This window comes from Choloepus didactylus, chromosome X (genome assembly GCF_015220235.1).
Source record: "Choloepus didactylus isolate mChoDid1 chromosome X, mChoDid1.pri, whole genome shotgun sequence".
NCBI classification, from domain to species: domain Eukaryota; kingdom Metazoa; phylum Chordata; class Mammalia; order Pilosa; family Megalonychidae; genus Choloepus; species Choloepus didactylus.
Genome location: NC_051334.1, coordinates 108,461,643 through 108,479,797, shown reverse-complemented (window position 1 = coordinate 108,479,797; position 18,155 = coordinate 108,461,643).

The following is an 18,155-nucleotide window of genomic DNA, read 5'->3' as shown; positions in this document are numbered from 1 at the left end:
CAAAAGTATTGTTCAAGTTATCTGGTCTGTTCCACTGTCCCAAAGAGAAGTGTAGGTGGGTCTTTATAGAGACTTGCAGTCTTTTAAAAAAAGGGAAAGAAACAGCTAATATTTATGGGATTCTTACTACATATGTGCTAAAATTGTACTAAGTGCTTCACATGAATTGCCTCTTTTAATATTCACAATAACCAAATGAAGTAGATGCCTCCTTATCAAATGCAGAAATTTAGGCTTAGAGCAGTCAATATACTTGCCCAAGTTCAAAGAGCTGGAAATCAGTGAAGAAGGAATTCAAATTCATCACAGGCTAATGCCAAAATCAGTTCTCCTAAATACTATCATATACTACTTCTCAAACTAAAATACTATTAAACCAAATATTTATTATATGTATGGATTTTACATAAGCACCATCATGACAGATATAGATATTTTGTTATCCATCATTGTACCCTGTGATGGTTTGGAGACTTTATGGACCCCTGAATATTATTGTCTTAAAATTAATACATTTCTGTGGGTGTGGACACATGGTAGGTAGGATCTTTTGATAAGTAGGATCTTAAGATGAGATGTGACCCTTCTCACTCAAGGTGGGTATCAATCCTCTTTCTGGAGTCCTTTATAAGAGGATGAAGCAGAAAGAAAGACACAAAAGACAGATAAAATGACACAGAATCTCAGAGAAAAAGCCCTGGAAGCAAGCAGCTGAAAGCAATGAAGCCCAGAGGAAAAGTGAGAGACCAGAGGCAGGGCAAGATGGTGGTATAGGGAGGTGTGGAATTCAGTTTTCCCCTAGAGCAACTAGTAAGTAGCCAGGAACAAATAGTAAATAGTCTGGAAAAACTGTTTGGGGGAAATTCATGACTGGACACACATCATACACCATTCTGTAATGGGTGGAATGACTAGAGACTGCAGCACAGAACTGTAAGGAAAGCTCCCCAAACTGAGAAGCTGGAACCCCTCATCCTCTAGCATGGCAAGCTGAGTTGTAACAAGACCCTATGGAAAAAATAAGCCATCTCTGCTGGGAACAAGGGAAGGTAGCTCAACCAAGCTCCAATTGTTTTAATTAACAAATTTGGACTACTGAATACAAGCTATGAGCACAGATAACATGGAGCAAGCAGGAGAGGAACCCTGAGGTCTCTTCTGGCAGAGAAGAGGTGGGGCTGATGGACAAAAAATAATAAATAAAACAGAGGCTTTTGGAGTAAACTGAACCCAGAATACTGGAAAACGGCTGTCTCCAAAGAAAAAGGGTGCATAGAAACTGGTACCAACTCCAGTCAACTGGGAAAACTGGGGAGCTGGTCACTTGCTCTGAAAAGGGGATTTATTTCTTTTTTTCTTTTTTTTTCTCATTTTAAGTAGCTCAGTAAAGAAAGCATCAGACATTTTTGATTGTTGGCACTAGCCCAGGCAAGGGTGGAGTTAAGATAGTTAGAGAGACAAAGAAGCCAAGTGAAGGAGATAATTCCCTAAAGGGTTTATCTTCCCTAAGAAAAGGGTGGGGGCAGCTCAAAGGGCAGCCCTCCCTCAGAGAATTCAGACCCCAGAGCCTGGAGAAAAAAACAGAAACAACTTAAGCTTGGCTTCTGATTCACCTTAGTCCCTGGCAGGGACAGGGTCTGCTGAGAATTAAAGGCACCACACCTCTTTATTCTAGTGGTGAACTGTGAGCTAGCAAGCACCAAATGCTGGGCAGGATAAGAAAAACACAGAGTCTACAGACCTCACAGTAAAGTCTGACAACTTTCTGGGTCTCATCCTTGGGGAAACTTGATACTGATTGCACTGTCCTCCTGAGATCTGGGCCCATCTAGTCTGGGAAAATCTGACTGGGGTAATCAAGGAAACCAGATGCCTAGACAACAAAAAATTATGAGTCACTCTAGGAACAGCTAAGATATGGCCCAGTCAAACTTACAATTCAAATGAGATACAGGAGTTGAAATAACTAATTAAAGCTCTTCAAACAAATATGCTAAATCAATTCAAAAATCAAATCAATGAGTTGAGGGAAGATATGGCAAAAGAGATGAAGGATATAAAGAAGACATTGGGCAAACATAAGGAAGAACTTGAAAGTTTGAAAAAACAATTGGCAGAATGTAAGGAAATGAAAGGCACAATAGAAAAGATGAAAAACACAATGGAGACATACAACAGCAGATTTGAAGCAGCAGAAGAAAGGATTCAGGAACTGGAGGACAGAAGATCTGAAATCCTACACACAAAAGAACAGATAGGGAAAATAATGAAAAATAGGAAGAAGGTATCAGAGAATAGAAGGACAACATGAAGCACACAAATATACATGTCATGGTGTCCCAGAAGGAGAAGAAAAGAGAAAAGGGACAGAAAGAATAATGGAGGATATGATCAAGGAAAATATCCCATCTCTTATGAAAGGCATAAAATTACAAATCCAAGAAGCACATCATACCCCAAACCCCAAACAGAATAGATCTGAATAGAACTACTCCAAGACACTTAATCAGATTATCAAATGTCAAAGACAGACAGAATTCTGAAAGCAACAAAGGAAAAGCAATCCATCACCTACAAGGGAAGCTCAATAAGATTATGTGTGAATTTCTCAGTAGAAACCATGGAGGTGAGAAGGCAGTAGTATGATATATTTAGGGTACTGAAAGTGAAAAACTACCAGCCAAGAATTTGATATCCAGCAAAACTGTCCTTCAAAAATGAGAGAGAGTTTAAAACATTTTCAGACAAACAGACAGAGAGAGTTTATGAACAAGATACTGGCTCTACAAGAAATACCAAAACAGGCAGATAGGAAAAACAAGGAGAGAGAGGTTTAGAGAAGAGTGTAGAAATGAACACTATCAGTAAGGGTAAGAAGAGAGAGAGAGAGTTAAAAAAATATATATTACATATAAAATCCAGAAGACAAAATGGTAGGCAGCAGACATTACTTTAAGTGAAATTAGCCAGAAACAAAAGGATGGATACTGTACGGTCTCACTAATATGAAATAACATTGATGATTGAACTTTGAGAGTTAAAGTTGAGAACACAGGTTATCAGGAGATAGAAAGAGGCCAGATATTGGGCATTTGATGCTGAAGGAGTACAGAATGTTCAACATGATTGATTGTATAGATCCAGAAACAGATATCAAAATACTCTGTGATGGTAGCACAACATTATAAGTACTCTGAACAAAGAAGAGTGTGAATACAGTTGAAAGAGGAAGGCTCAGGGCACGTATGACACCGGAAGGAAAGATAGATGATAAAGACTGGGACTGTATAACTTAATGAAACCTAGAGTGGTCAATGATGGTGATTAAATGTGCAAATATAAGAATGATTTTAAAAGAGGGAGAACAAATGAATGTCAACATTACTAGGTGTTGAAAATTGGATGGTATAGGGGAAAAAATACAATCAATGTAAACTAGAGCCTGTAATTAAAAGTAACATTGGAAGATGCTTCCATTAATTGCAACAAAGGCAATATACCAAAACTAAATGTCTATAAGAGGGGATATCAAGGAGTGGTATGGGATTCTTGGTGGTGCTGTCTGAATTTTCCTTGTATTTTATTCTATTTTATTTTTATTTTCCTTCTATCTTTTATTTTTTTTATTCTTCATTTCTTTCTCCTATTCCTATTTCTTTGCAGAAGAAATGGAAATATCCTCATATAGATTGTGGTAGTGAATGCATAGCTATGTGATTATACCAGGAATCAATGATTGTTTATTTAAGATGGATTGTATGGTGTGTGAATAAAATTGTTTAAAAAATAAACACAAAGATAAAAGTGCTGGAGAATATGTGGAGAGAGGTATGTAAGTATTCCCTGTTAGTGGGGAAGTAAAATGGTACAGTCCATCTGGAAGGAAGTGTGTTGGTACCACAGGAAGCTAAGAATGGGGTTCCCATATGGTCCTGTAACCCTGTTATTGGGTATATACTTGGAAGAACTGAGAGCAGGGACATGAATGAACATTTGCACACCAGTGTTTATAGCAGCAGTATTGATGATTTTCAATGGATGGATGTGGCCTAAGGGAAGATTGATAAAATGGAATGGTGAACTGTGATGTATACATACAATGGAATATTGAGTGGCAGCAAGAAGGAATGAAGTTGTGAGGCATGCAACTAGGTGAATGGACCTTGAGGACAGTATGTTGAGTGAAATCAGCCAGAATCCAAAAGACAAACATTATGATGCCTCACTAATGTGGACTAACCATAATGCAAAAACTCTAAGAATTGAATCTGAGTGCATAGGTTATCAGGGGAAGGCATATTACAAAGGTTCCTAGATTGTAAGCTCTTACAGCAGTCACATTCATCCATGAGTTGTAACAGTTATTTCTAAATTCTGAGATGCTGAGCTGTTTATAACCTGGTTGGTCCCTGGAACTTCAGGTATCTGTGTGACACCTGAGATTCAGAGCCAGAGTTCATCAGCTATGAGTGTCAGCATTACCCCATACAGCAAATGTTAAAAAAGCTGAAAAAGACATCAGACTTAAATTAGAGATATGAACAAAATGGATTTGGTTGTGACTAAAGCAAAATAGACTAAAGGGTAAAGGATGATACTGACTGTTTTAAAACTTCAACTTCTATGTGAGACCAAAGGAAGAGATGTTTATTTGGTGGAAAATCTATATTTTCTGTAGCACACTAGGTAATTGAACTTGTGTGGTCACTTTATTTAACCATAATTACATGGAAACTTGAATAGGTGGTGAGATCTGGTTGGTTTGTACAGGTTAGCATGAAGCTCTGATACATCCCAGAGTAATTTGGACAGAGAATAAAAATGTTTCTGCAAGGCCCCCTTGAGGGACTGGGGAAAAATATGGAAATATTATATTTCCCCACCTGGGGAATTTCTGATATTCTTGCAAGCATTGGGGGCTACCAGTTTAGTAAGCTGAACCCTTGATCTTGGGGCTTGCCCTTATGAAACTTGTTACTGCAAAGGAAAAGCTAAGCCTATTTATAATTTTGCATGAATCACCTCCTGAGAACCTCTTTTGTTGCTCAGATGTGGCCTCTCTCTCTAAACCAACTGCAGGCAAATTCATCGCCCTCCCCCCTACATGGAACATGACTCCAGGGGTGTAAATCTCCCTGGCAACATGGGACATGACTCCCAGGGATGAGCCTGGCCCTGGCATCATGGGATTGAGAAAGCATTCTTGGACCAAAGTGGGGAAGAGAAATGGAACAAAATAAAATATTAGTACCTGAGAGATTTCAAAGGAGATGTCATTCTGGAGGTTATTCTTATGCATTATATAGATATCCCTTTCTAGTTTTTAGTGAATTAGGATAGCTAGAAGGAAATGCCTAAAACTGTTGAACCGCAACCCAGTATCCTTGGTTCTTGAAGATGATTGTATAACTATACAGCTTACATTGTGTGACCGTGTGATTGTGAAAACCTTGTGGCTCATACTTCCTTTACCCAATGCAGTGACAGATGAGTAGAAAAATGGGGACAAAAAGTAAATGAATAATAGCATGGGAGGAGGGGTATGAGATATTTTGGGTGTTCTTTTTTACTTCTATTTTTATTTTTATTCTTTTTTTTTGGAGTAATGAAAATGTTCAGAAATTGATTACAGTGATGAATGCACAACTATATGATGATAGTGTGAGTAATTGTACATGTCAGATGATCACATGGTATATGAATATATCTCAATAAAATTGCATTTTAAAAAAAAGTGAGAGATCAGCAGATGCTGCCATGTCCCTTGCCATGTGGCAGAAGAGCCAAGAATCACTGGCAGCCTATTACCGGAAAGAAAGCATCTTCCTGATGGTGTCTTGATTAGGACATTTTTGTGGCCTCAGGACTATATGCTTATAAACTAATAAATCTCCAAAATTGTAAAAGCCAACCCATTTCTGGTATATTGCATTTCAGCAGCTTTAGCAAACTAAAACATATCGTCAATGCCTATCACAGTGTCTAGAGCATAATAGGTGTTCAGTAAATGTGTTGAGCAAATGAAAAAATAAAGGTATAGAGGGACACATTCATATATGTATAAATTTAGGGTCAGATTACCTGCTGGTAGTGGGCTGACAATTTGATAATACCAAACTTTTGAGCATATTTCTGGGTCTCAGTGTTTCTGATGTTTTTATTTCAAATTGCATATTCTTTAATAATTAAATTTATGCCAGCTCTGGAACCTATAACACATCTGTAGTCCTGAATATGTTTCCAGTTTGTGTGTTCAGGGATTGAGACCCCTGTGTTTTCAACCTCTTCTTCCTCTTTTATAGGATTTAGATGGAATTCCAGTTATCATTAGAATGTTGAGTTCATACTACTATTATTACTATTACTACTACTAATTATTATTGCATGCTTATTATTGTTTTATTTTTATTCTTCAAAACAGTTCTGCAAGTCATTATGGTTGTCACCATTTAATAAATGAGGAAACTCGGGGGACCACACATTTAATAAGCAGAAAAGCAAGTCATGTAATCACCTCTAGCCACAGAATCCCCTGTGCTTTACCCACCTCAGATTATTCCCCATCTTCCTATAACCTGCTGTGCACTCTTAGACCCCTAGTCTTTTCTTATACTGCCCAAATGCCTTCCTTCTTTACAGGATTAGTGAACTCCTACACATCCTTCAAGGCACAACTCAAATATCACCTCCTTAATGAAAACATCCTTGAAGCCTCCTGGCCTTCCTGCCTATTTGATTTCTAGCATTTTGTGTATTACCACTCACATTGTTCTATAAAGAAATAGTGCATCTGTCTCCCCACCCTGCAGCTGTGATCCAGGGAAAGAATATCATTTCCCTCATTGTATTTCTAGCAGCTAGCCTGGCATCTGACACATAATAGAACAAATGAATCAATGACTAGATTTAATGAATCTAGATAGGATTTATCAGAGAAAACTTCATGTTAATAATTCATAACAGGGTTTTACCCTCTTCATGTAACTGATGAGTTTTTCCCTTCTTTTACTAAACCCTTCTCTTTATTCTCTTTGAGGAAATCCTTAGAAAATGGTCTTAGGTATAATGAAAATAATATGATAATATTTTAAACTTGTGTAGAAATTTGCAGAAATTTATAGCACTTTCCGTTACATCCAGTTCTCTCATCAGCCCTCTGAGTTACCATGGGCAGGTGGTATTATTCCTGTCTTAAAGATGAAGTAACTGAGTCAGATTGCATGCTCAGTAAGTGTTAGAACCAGGAGTTGGCCTCTGGCATTCTAGCAACCAGCCCAGAACTTTCTACTCCTCTAAACTATTCCCTTGTCAATTAAAAAAAAAAAAAAAAGGTGTTTTGGAAAGTGGAAAACCCCAGTAACTTTAATCATGTTAAATTAAAATAACTGATCACTGGATGATGTGGTTCCCATCTTTAGTGTAATCACTAAGAAAGCATGTTTAAATTGTACATGGTCAGGCTCCATCCTCAAAGATTCTGATTTAGTAGTTCTAGGATGGAGTCTAAGAGTTAACTTTAAACAAATACCCCTAGGTGATTCTGATGCAGATATTTCTTAGACCATAGTTTGTGAAACACTGGATAAAGGTTAGGCTGAAATTTTATTTTTCAATAGTATATTCAGAGAAAAGTGTGGTTTCTTATGAGTGGCATCTGTTAAGAGGAAGGGTAAGCAGTTATAGTGGGGAAAGGTGGGGGGTGGGGAGGGAAGATGATGGCAGAGGAAAAGTAGAGATAGAAATAGACTGACCAAAGGGGTAGACAAGGAAAAACCAAGGTGCATAGAATACTTGAATTGCCTGTTATTCTTTTTATAAGATATAGAAAGAAAATCAGAGAACATATTCTGTCGTATTTGTAATATTTGCTTCAAGTTTCTAAGACATTTTGTATTGGAAAAAGCTATGTTGATGCAATTCCATATCTAGAGTTGCCATTTGTTCTTTTTCTTCTACAGAAGGTGTTACTTTCTATTTTTTTCCATTTCTGCTCTCTAAACTAGGTAACCATGTGGTTGTTTTTAATTGTCACATTTGTTCTTATACTGACATGTTAAATGTAACTTGAACAAAAGCCAAACCTTCATGTCCCTTCTTCCCCTCTTTCTGGAAACCTACACAAAACTGAAGTTAGAAATCTTTATGTTTCTTCATTTTGTTTCTAAACTGAAGTTATCATCTTTTGACTGCCCAGGAGTAGGAGAGAATCCCGATTTACTTTTGGCTACTCTCCATATTCTGGATATTTTTGAGGTAAACAATACAGAAGGAGATAGAAAATGTAGTGTTTTAAGCATCAGAATTTACCTGTGAAGTAATATCTGTCTTGCAAATCCTATTTTCTTATCGACTTCAGTATAATATAGACAACATCTTCTGTGAAATAAGATTTTGTTTCCAAGCTTTGGCAAAATCATGAGAAAGAATGCAACAAACCTTTTAAAATCACTTTTAAGGGAAACAAATATTTGATAGGTTAAGAGCAGTAAAAAAATAAAAGTCACAAAATGTGAATGCAAAACAGCAGATTTATTTCTTTTTTTTTATACTATAAGCTTAAAACTCTAAAGAAAAAAAATAATTAATATTTTAAGGACATAGAATTCACTGAACCAGAATGTCCAAATGATTATATCAATCCTTTACTCTCATATTCAACTTCCTTACTCATATTCTGTAACAGAAGAATGTTCTTTGGGGTAATCAAATATTAGTGGTAGCTAAGAGGAGCAAGTGGACAGTTATTCCAAGCCTACTATGTGCCAGGCATTATGCTCATGCTTTATATCAAATATTTTATCATATCTTCTCATTTTTCAATCTAACTCTGAAACATTATACCTTGTCAGGAAGTCCATTCAGTTTCAAAGGTGGAAAAGTTATTTAAAATAACTGGCATTAATCTGGCCCTCAGATAATATGGCTTGAACTACTGTTCACTGGACATGAAAATCTAGCTTGTGAAGTCATGTTCGTCACTGTGTTCATCATCAATGTAAAGTGGCGAGACAAAGCTCAATAAAAGTAATACTACAGAGAGGGAAAAATACATTTCTGGTAGAATTATACACACATGGGGGATAGAAAAATTTTGGAAAGAATTTTATTTTGGACATCCCAAATTGGACATCCATGATAAACAGGTAAGTGTGTAGTTGTGTCTGGAGGTTCGAGCTGGAGAGTCAGGCCTGTAGATTTAAATTCGAGGAGTCATCAAAGTATAGATGGTATTTGAAGCCATGGGACAGGATGAATTGCCTCAGGAGAAAATGTTGCTAGAGAAAACAAGTTGACAGAAGACAGGCCTGAGGCACAACATGTGATAAGTCATTTTTTACTGTTTCAAATTTCTCAGACTTCTTCTCCAGCGCGCGCGCGCGCGCGCGCACACACACACACACACACACACACACGATAATAGCTATATTTTTAGTATCTAGTTGAATTTAGACATTGCATATACTTATAATACGTAACATCACTGGTAAATGTGAGACTACTTAATAGGCACAATGGCTTGCCAAGGGCCATTTGGAGACACTCCAAATCAACATCTCACTCAGTTTAAACGGTGCTGTAGCAGAGTAGTCAACAGCTTTGCCTACTGGGTTTGAATCCCAAATCCACCACTTCCTAGCATGTGTCTTTGGGCAAATTTCCCAACTTTCTTGCCCCTCAGTTTCCTTGTTTATATCTGTCTTAGTTTCCCAGGGCTGCTGTAAAAAAATAATATCACAAACTAGGTGGCTTAAGTCAACAGAAATTTATTGTCTCACGGTTCTGGAGGCTAGAAGTCCAAAATCAAGTGTCAGCAGGGACATGCTCCCCCCTTGCCTCTTCCTTGCTTCTGGTGGCTTCTCAACAATCCTTGGTGTTCTTTGGCTTGCAGCTGTGGCACTTCAATCTCTGCCTCTGTCTTTGCATGGTGTTCTCTCCTGTCATACTGTTTCTTCTCCTCTTCTTATAAGGATACCAATCATATAGGATTAGGTGCTTGCCCTACCCCGGTATGACCTCAACTAATTGCATCTGCAATGGCCCTTTTTCCAAGTAAGGTCACATTCTGAGGGACTTGGGGTTAGGTCTTCAACATATGTTTTGGAGGAACACATTTCAACCCATAACAATGTAATAATAATGTTTACTTTGAAAAGTTTTTGTGAGGATTAAATGAAGCAAAATATGTAAAATACATTGGAGCTCAGTAAAGGTTCACATATATTACCCAAGAATTGTGTATCTCTGAGTTTGAAGGGATCCAAGCAGTTTTCTTTTCCAAGCATTGCTTTACAGAGATCCCCTTGAGGAGCTCCTTACATCACAAAGAAGCCATTTCTATATTGGCAAGCTCTCAGATTTTGCACAATCACTTTGCACATGAAACCCAAATCTGCTTCCCTGTCACTTCCATACTTCAGTCTTATTTTTCCATTTTAGAGAGCTGCAGAATAAGATGCCTCGTATACCTGATGAGTCTTCCAGCCTCTGAAGCAGCTTTCATGTGTTCTTTTGTCTTTTCTTCACTGGGCCAAGCATACTCTGCTACTTCAATTGTTCCATATATGAAATGGATTCCAGACTTTTCATACTCCTGGACTTCCTCATCTATAGATATTTCCATTTGTCAAAGTTCCTTTAAAATTCATCCATGAATTGTGTATATCAAGGTGTACAAGAGCTTATAATAGTACACATGTTAAGCCATATCATATTTGGGTTAAAAGGAACTAAGCAAAACAATGAGCCCATAAAGTATTTGTGAGGCTTTTAGGCTGACAACTTTAAAAGGAATAAATTAAAACTAGTTTAATTATCTTGCTAAGTGCAAAGCTTAAGTAACACCCCCAAAGTGTTTGTCTAACTTGAGCAGAACTCACCTGACATTTTTATGATAGGCATGCCTATTTATAAATGAGCAATTTCAACATATGGATCATAACATAAATATGAGAGATATTCTTTCAATTTTGGAGTGGCTTTTCATTAAAGGTATCCTAGCTGGACACCTGTGAAGATTCATAATCCATTATTTATCTTGTGCATTTCTATAGTGCCTGTTACCATAGTAACCAACTTAGACTGAGATATGAGGCGATAAACAAATAAGCTTGGAAAGACCACTATAGTAGCAGATACCTTGAATCATGATTATCCTACCAGGATGAATAGGATACTTGATGATACGATGATGTTCTATTGAAACGAATGATGAGTCAAGATCATACAGGCCTCTGGAGCATCATACTCTGAAGGAAAGATTGCTGAGCTGCATATGAAAAACCTTGGGTTCAACTATTGGCTCCATTGTTCACCAGGTGTGTGACCTTGCCACATTATTTAATGTACCTAAGATTTAGTTCCCATATTTGAAAAACTGAGATAATAATATATGCTGCACACCTACTGTCTATGAAAAGCAAATATGAGGACTCTGTAAACTGCTTGCTGTAATGCTGGGCAAATGTGAGGTAGTATCCTAAAATAAACTTCCTGTATTTTTGTGCTTCATTTTAAGAAAACATGCATATAAAATGGAGCCAAACATATACTGAGTTTCCAAAATTGATAAATTATGGCATGATTATCACTCTTCAATAGTCTTCTCCTGAGATAAATAACAAATTTTCTTTGTAGAGTTAACTTAGTTTTATGGAAACTTCCATTTAAGTGCTGACTCCTCCATTTACCATCTGGAGAAACCTCCTGGGCTTCTCAATACAATAAATGATTTTCAACAATTATTGGTCACAAGAAATAGCTTCTGAGGTCCCTTACAGTTCTTGTGGTGGTCACAAAGACAGCTATACTACATAGGCAAATAGACCCACTCTGGAAATGGACTTGTGACGTCAACATTGTTTCTATTGGTCATGTATGAAGTACACAGACTTTTAATCCAATCTACCCAGTGTTAACATTTGGGACTCCCTTTTGGCAGCATGGTGTAGTTGAAAAAGTTGAGTATTGGGGATCAAATCCAAGCCCTGCCGCATAATAACCATGTGATCTTGATTAAGTTGTTTAACATTTTTGTAAGAGAAGCTCATGTCTAAAATGGAAATGAGAAAATTGCCCTTACAGAGCTCTGTGATGTTTAGCAATAGTGTGTTTTAACAACTGGCACTCAATAAATGGCAGTTGCTATAACAAATCCTGATCTAGTTTGATTTTAAATTTATTCTGGACACAGAAGCTAACCTTGATCTTATTGCAAAAATTGAAATAAAATCTAGACTAGTAATGATTAAGGATATTACCAGCCAAAATAATTTTGTGTTTTTGCCATCTATATAGCACACCAGATTTGGAATATTAGACCATATTCCTGTATGTCTGTCTACAGTAGGTTTCAGATCACAGAAGGCAAATGTTCTTAAAAGTAAAATTCTGGAATTGTTTATGACACAGACAATTTAGGAAACTGCCATAAGAATCCCTTAATTGCTCTATGGCTAAGAAAACAAGTCTGGTAGACTTAAAGGAGAAAGTTCTCACCTTCAAAATACAGATGACAGTTATACCTACTCATTATAAGGATGCCACCTCCTCCATGAAGCTTTTTCTGCTCTATCTTGGCAGTTCTATCACAGAACTCCCCAAATTCAGCCATATATTGTAATTAGTTGTAGACATAACTCTTTCTTTAAGAGTTTAAAGGTGTTTTTCTGTTATTCTTTCAACTTTTCTGTAGATATAAAATTTTTTAAATAAAAAGCTTGGAATAAAAAAATTGCAAAAAATCATTTTATAGAAGAAAATACTTCACATTTAAGTATTATACTATAATGACACAATTATGCATTTATATTATATAGTTATACTCTATAGAAAACATACCTATTTGACATATTTTCTCAATCTGAAACTAACTTATATACACTATTTAACTTTCAGTGCTAATGCATTGATTTCTTTATCTTAAATATAAATCAAAATAGTTCAATACCTATTTTAAATTAGAGACAATTAGATGCCAGGTATAAGGATTATGAGCTAATATTTCAATTAAGTTAAAATGTTTAATAATTTCTTCTTTGTTTTTCTTCTTTGTCTAGAATAGTCTGTTTTAAGTTCAATGTAGCATCTTGAAATCCAAGGTTTAAATCTAATAGTGTCTTGAAATCTTCCAAAGCCTCATCAAAATATCCCAGCCTATACAATAGCAACCCTCTGTTGTAATATGGAACTTCAAAATTGGGTTGGACTTCTATGGCAGATGTGTAGTCATCCAAGGCTTCATAAAAATCAACACTGAAGTACTTGATTTGCCCCCTGTTATATGCGGTAGCCAAATCCTCAGGGCTGCATTTGCCCAGCTCAGGTGGCTGAGGGCCTCCAGGCTGCCCAACCCAGGGCAGAACTGGCTTCTCGGCTTGTAGACATATTGTTTTTATCCACAGGACTGTGATGGATAACTCCTCATTTTCCCATTCTTCTATCCACAGGAGAAAAAGGGGAGCTCAGGGAGTCTGCATACTCCAAATGAGATCCCTCTTCTCTGGTCTCCGTATCACCTTTGCCACTATGGAGGGGGTCCAGGGTGGAGACAGAGCTCTGCATACTCCTGGAAAGAACTCCATCTCTCCTTCCCTGTCAAGGCTCACAGTTTTGCCACTCTGATTGATCAGATTAACATCAATGTCTTTATCTATGTTTATGCCACAAGAATCCCAGGATTCCTAGGTTATCCTTTAACCCCCAACTCTCATCCTATAACATTCTATAGGTGGTGATTAGCCAATCCCTTCCTGCTTCCCACTATCATTCCATACTTGTCTCCCCTGTTTTATCTTGCTAAATAGCATTTATTGACACATGGATGCTTTAATTATTTGTTTATTGCCTGTCTCCCTTCACTGTATTGTAAGCTTCTTAAGGGCAGGGATTTTTCATTGTCTTATTTACAACTGTATGCCCAATGCCTAGAACAGTGCCTGGCACATGGTAAGTGCCCAATATGTATATGTTGAATGAATATTGTGTTAACAGTAAACTTCTTGAGCTCAGAGCTTGTATAATATTTGTGACTGTCTCTATCTCACTACCTTGTACATATTAGACTTTCAATAGAGGTGCATTGAATTGAATCAAGTTGAACATCTCTAGGAACTTAAGTCTTTGGATTCTTCCAACTGTGCTGACATTGCAAACTGGGTAGCAGAGATCAGTGGAACTATTGTGGCTTATATAACCTAAGTGTAAACATATGAACACTAATTAAGACCTGAAGTAGTTTTATAATAAATAATTGAGACTAGAAAAAAGATAATTTCAAAATATCTAGCATCTATTATTTGTTACTTGTTTAGAAGTCTGTAACAAAATTGACTTATAACAAACCATTTCCCAACATTAATGAAAATATAACTATGAATAAATAGGGAATGATGAGAAATCAATGGCATCAGGAGTCTTCATACTTATTCTATTTAATAGCAACAATTTTATTCATAGAACCCAGGCTACCCAGAAAGTATGTTCCTAACAGAAGTTTCCATGTCCAGGCTTAGCCTGAAAAATGAGGGCCTGCCTGACTGAGTGAGAGAAAAGGAGCTACAAAGAGTTAATACTTTAAGTGCTCCAGGTAAACATAGAAGGTAAAAGTTAAAAAAAAAAAATTACAGTGTTTTCTTTGGACAATCTTCCCAGGAGCATCGGAATCTTTAGGAGCTAAACATAGCAATCAGAAAAAGGTAAAATAAAATAAAACATACCACTAATTAAAATGAGAAAGTTTTAATATTTTGAAAAAAGTATGAACATTTAAGATTTGATACGTATCTTTCTGAATAAATTGGAGAATGACAGAGAAGAATTTACCCAAATTATTTAAGGTATTTAAATATATAGCACCTTTTGGTGTTTATAGTACCACTTTTTTTAAGGATTTTAAGTTTTAAGGAAGACTTTTTATTTTGTTTTTTGTTCTTTCCAAAAGTGTGCAATAAAAACATTGTGTATGTTAGCAGTTCATAGATTTATGTGCTTTGGGTGTCTATGGGCATTTAAAGATAAATTACATAGTAAAAAGGTAAAAATAGATTTAGCATGGTGCTTAACTTAGCATGATGGATTTGAAACTTTTTCAGGTTTATAGAAAATTGCTTTTAGGTAGCAGTCACACTATTATAAGCTAAAATTAAAATAAACCCCAAAACTCAACATAAGGAGTGATTATTGCTCATTGGTCTGAGCCCAGAACTGGGTCTCTTCTCCTGGGCTTTAATCCCAACACTGTGACTATAAGGAAGGCATATCCATTTAACCCCATGGTTCCTCAGTTTCCAAATTTGTTATACTAGAGAAAATACTGACCTACCTCAAGGAGACTTGGGGATTTAAGGATGAAATATTACTGCTCTTGGAAAATATGAACCACAATAATACTAATTATTATTACAAAAATAAATGCATGTTCATCATATGATAATTTAGACATAATGAGGTTAGGGAAAGGAGCCTCTCAGAGCTCTTTTGTGTCAGTTAAATGAGTTCTCTCTGTTTAGTTAGCTCCCTAACACCACTAGGCTGAAAGCAGGAATTACAAGCAGTACAGTGATGACTGGGTTAGTGAAATGAAAAAAGATTTTAAAAAATATAGTTATTTAATTCTTATAGATTATGGGACAATAGTCCAGATCACTATAGCACCTTGGTACCAAGGATCAGGGCATCCAGAATCTAGAACTCACAAGCTACTGAGGCAACCTGTAGAGTCAGGCCAACCAAATATGTCAGTCCCACAGCCAGTTAGCAACACTGACATGCCCTCTATCAACATCCCACAAATCTAAGATACATAAGAGGTCAAGGAACAATTAAAAAATTAATTCTTTCTTGCAGAACTTCTTGCTAACTAGAATTATTATGCTAATCTTTTAATTATATACTCAATCCTTTCCACATGTGATCTAAGATAGACAGGACCAGCATATCAAACTGGCACTTGAGAATTTCATGGGCTTTGCCTCACTTGTCTTCCATGCTTCAGCAAATTAAATATTTATATAATCATCATTATTGCATTGAATGCTAGATGCACATAGGGCTTTATAGACATTAGGGTAGAGATAGTGTTCTTTACTGGCAGGATTATAGAACAGGTTGGTCATTGAACAAGAGTGAATTTAAGTGGACATTGGTTTCAAAGAGCAAAGAGTAAAGCGGTCAGACCACTTTGGGTAGGTGAAGAGGCAACTTAGAAAAGAGTAACCCAAGAATTTCCCCCAAATTAATGGCTGATAGAAAGTAAAGAATTGAGGCAGGATTGTATTAAAGAGCCATGGGGCAATTATGACAAAATGTTTGTTCAATATAATTTTAGTCTCCTGGCTGCTAAAATAAATACTACATGATGGGTTATCTTAAACAAGGGAAATTCTTTGGAATTTTGAGGCTAGGAGAAGTCCAGAATCAAGGCATCATCATGATAATGCTTTCTCCCAGAAGAATGTGGCATTCTACGACTGGTTGCTGGTGATCCTTGGTTCTTGGCTTTCCTGTCACATAGCAATGCATAGGGTGGTCTCGCCTGACATCTCCAAGTTCTCCTGACTTCTGGCTTCTTTCTATGGCTTTCTCTCTGGGTGTCTGTTTTTCATTCCACTTATAATGGACTCCGGTAACAGGATTAAGACACATCCTGACTCAGTTGGGCCACACATTAACTGAAGTAACCTTATCAAAAGGACCTATTTACAATAGGTTCACATCCACAGGAATGAATTAAGTTTAAGAATAGGTTTTCTGAGACACATAGCTCCAAACCACCACAGATATCCACACTAGGCAATACTGTACAGAGAAGACATGTGATTCGCCTTTTTCAAGGGCTCATTTGAAATTATTTTTTAAAGATTGTCTTATTGGAAGCTATTTTTTTCAATCACATGAGATTGCTTTTGTCTCTAGATTTCCTCCTTCTTCACCATCCATCATTGGGTTGTCAGAATGATCTTTTACCTAAAATAAAAAATCATCAAGTTGCTCCCCAACTTGAAATCCTTCAATGGTTCCCCATTTCCTATAACATAAAGTCCAAAGTCCTTAAAAAGTGCTTACATGGCACTTGAAAACTTATCCCTGCCTCACCTCTCAACATTTATTATTGTAAATTTTATTTCATTCCCTGCTTGTAACACTTTAGCGATTCACCATGGCCTTCAGGATGAAACCCAAAGTCCTCAGCATGGCATTGATGCCTACTTGCCAGCTTCCTAGACTATCATTCTTCATTCTGCTACAGCAGGATTTTCAAGGATATTCACATCTCTATGTCTTTGCAAGTGTTATTTCTCTGTTCCTAAAAACATGCATCATGCCAATCTATCCTATAGGATTCCATTTAAAGTATCACTTCTTTTGTGAAATTTGTAGCCACTTATCCCACTAACATTTCTTTTCACCAACACCACCACAAAGCCAGGAAGAGTTAGTCACTTCCTCACTATTATATCTAAAATCATTTGTATAGGCATATATATCATATCATATAGAACACTAAGTTGTAGGTATTTACTTACATTTCCATTCCTTCCTTTGGATCAGTGTTCTCCAAATATTTTTGATAACACAAACTTATCAGAAGCAACCTAAAGAAGGTACTCCAAATATATACATATATATATACATATAGATATAGATATAGAGATATAGATATATATAGATATGTAAATTATATACATGTAGTACAGCATCAATATATTATGTCTATATAAAACACAAAAATAGAAATTAAATATGAGGAATGAAATATGAATAGAAGTTCTAATGTTTTTTTCTGCAGCCTAATGGATTGCTTTACGCAGCTATCACTGGAATACATGAACCCCTCTTTGAATTACCTTATAATTGCAATAATGATAATAAAATAATTTTTGATGTATATATTAATTTAATTCAGTAACTGTTAATAAATGCCTACTCTATGACATATATTGACCCAGACACTGGAGATATAACAATGAATAAGACAGGTCCCTCTTCTTGAGTTTACATGCTGGGAAGGGTAGACAATAAGATAATTGCATAATTTGATCATAAGCAGTTTGGAGGGGTAATATGTGGTATAGTAAGAAAATAACCAGTTTTAGAATTAGACCTGGTTCAAGTTCATGGTTGGCTATTTACAAATTCCTTCACTTTGGGCAAATAAC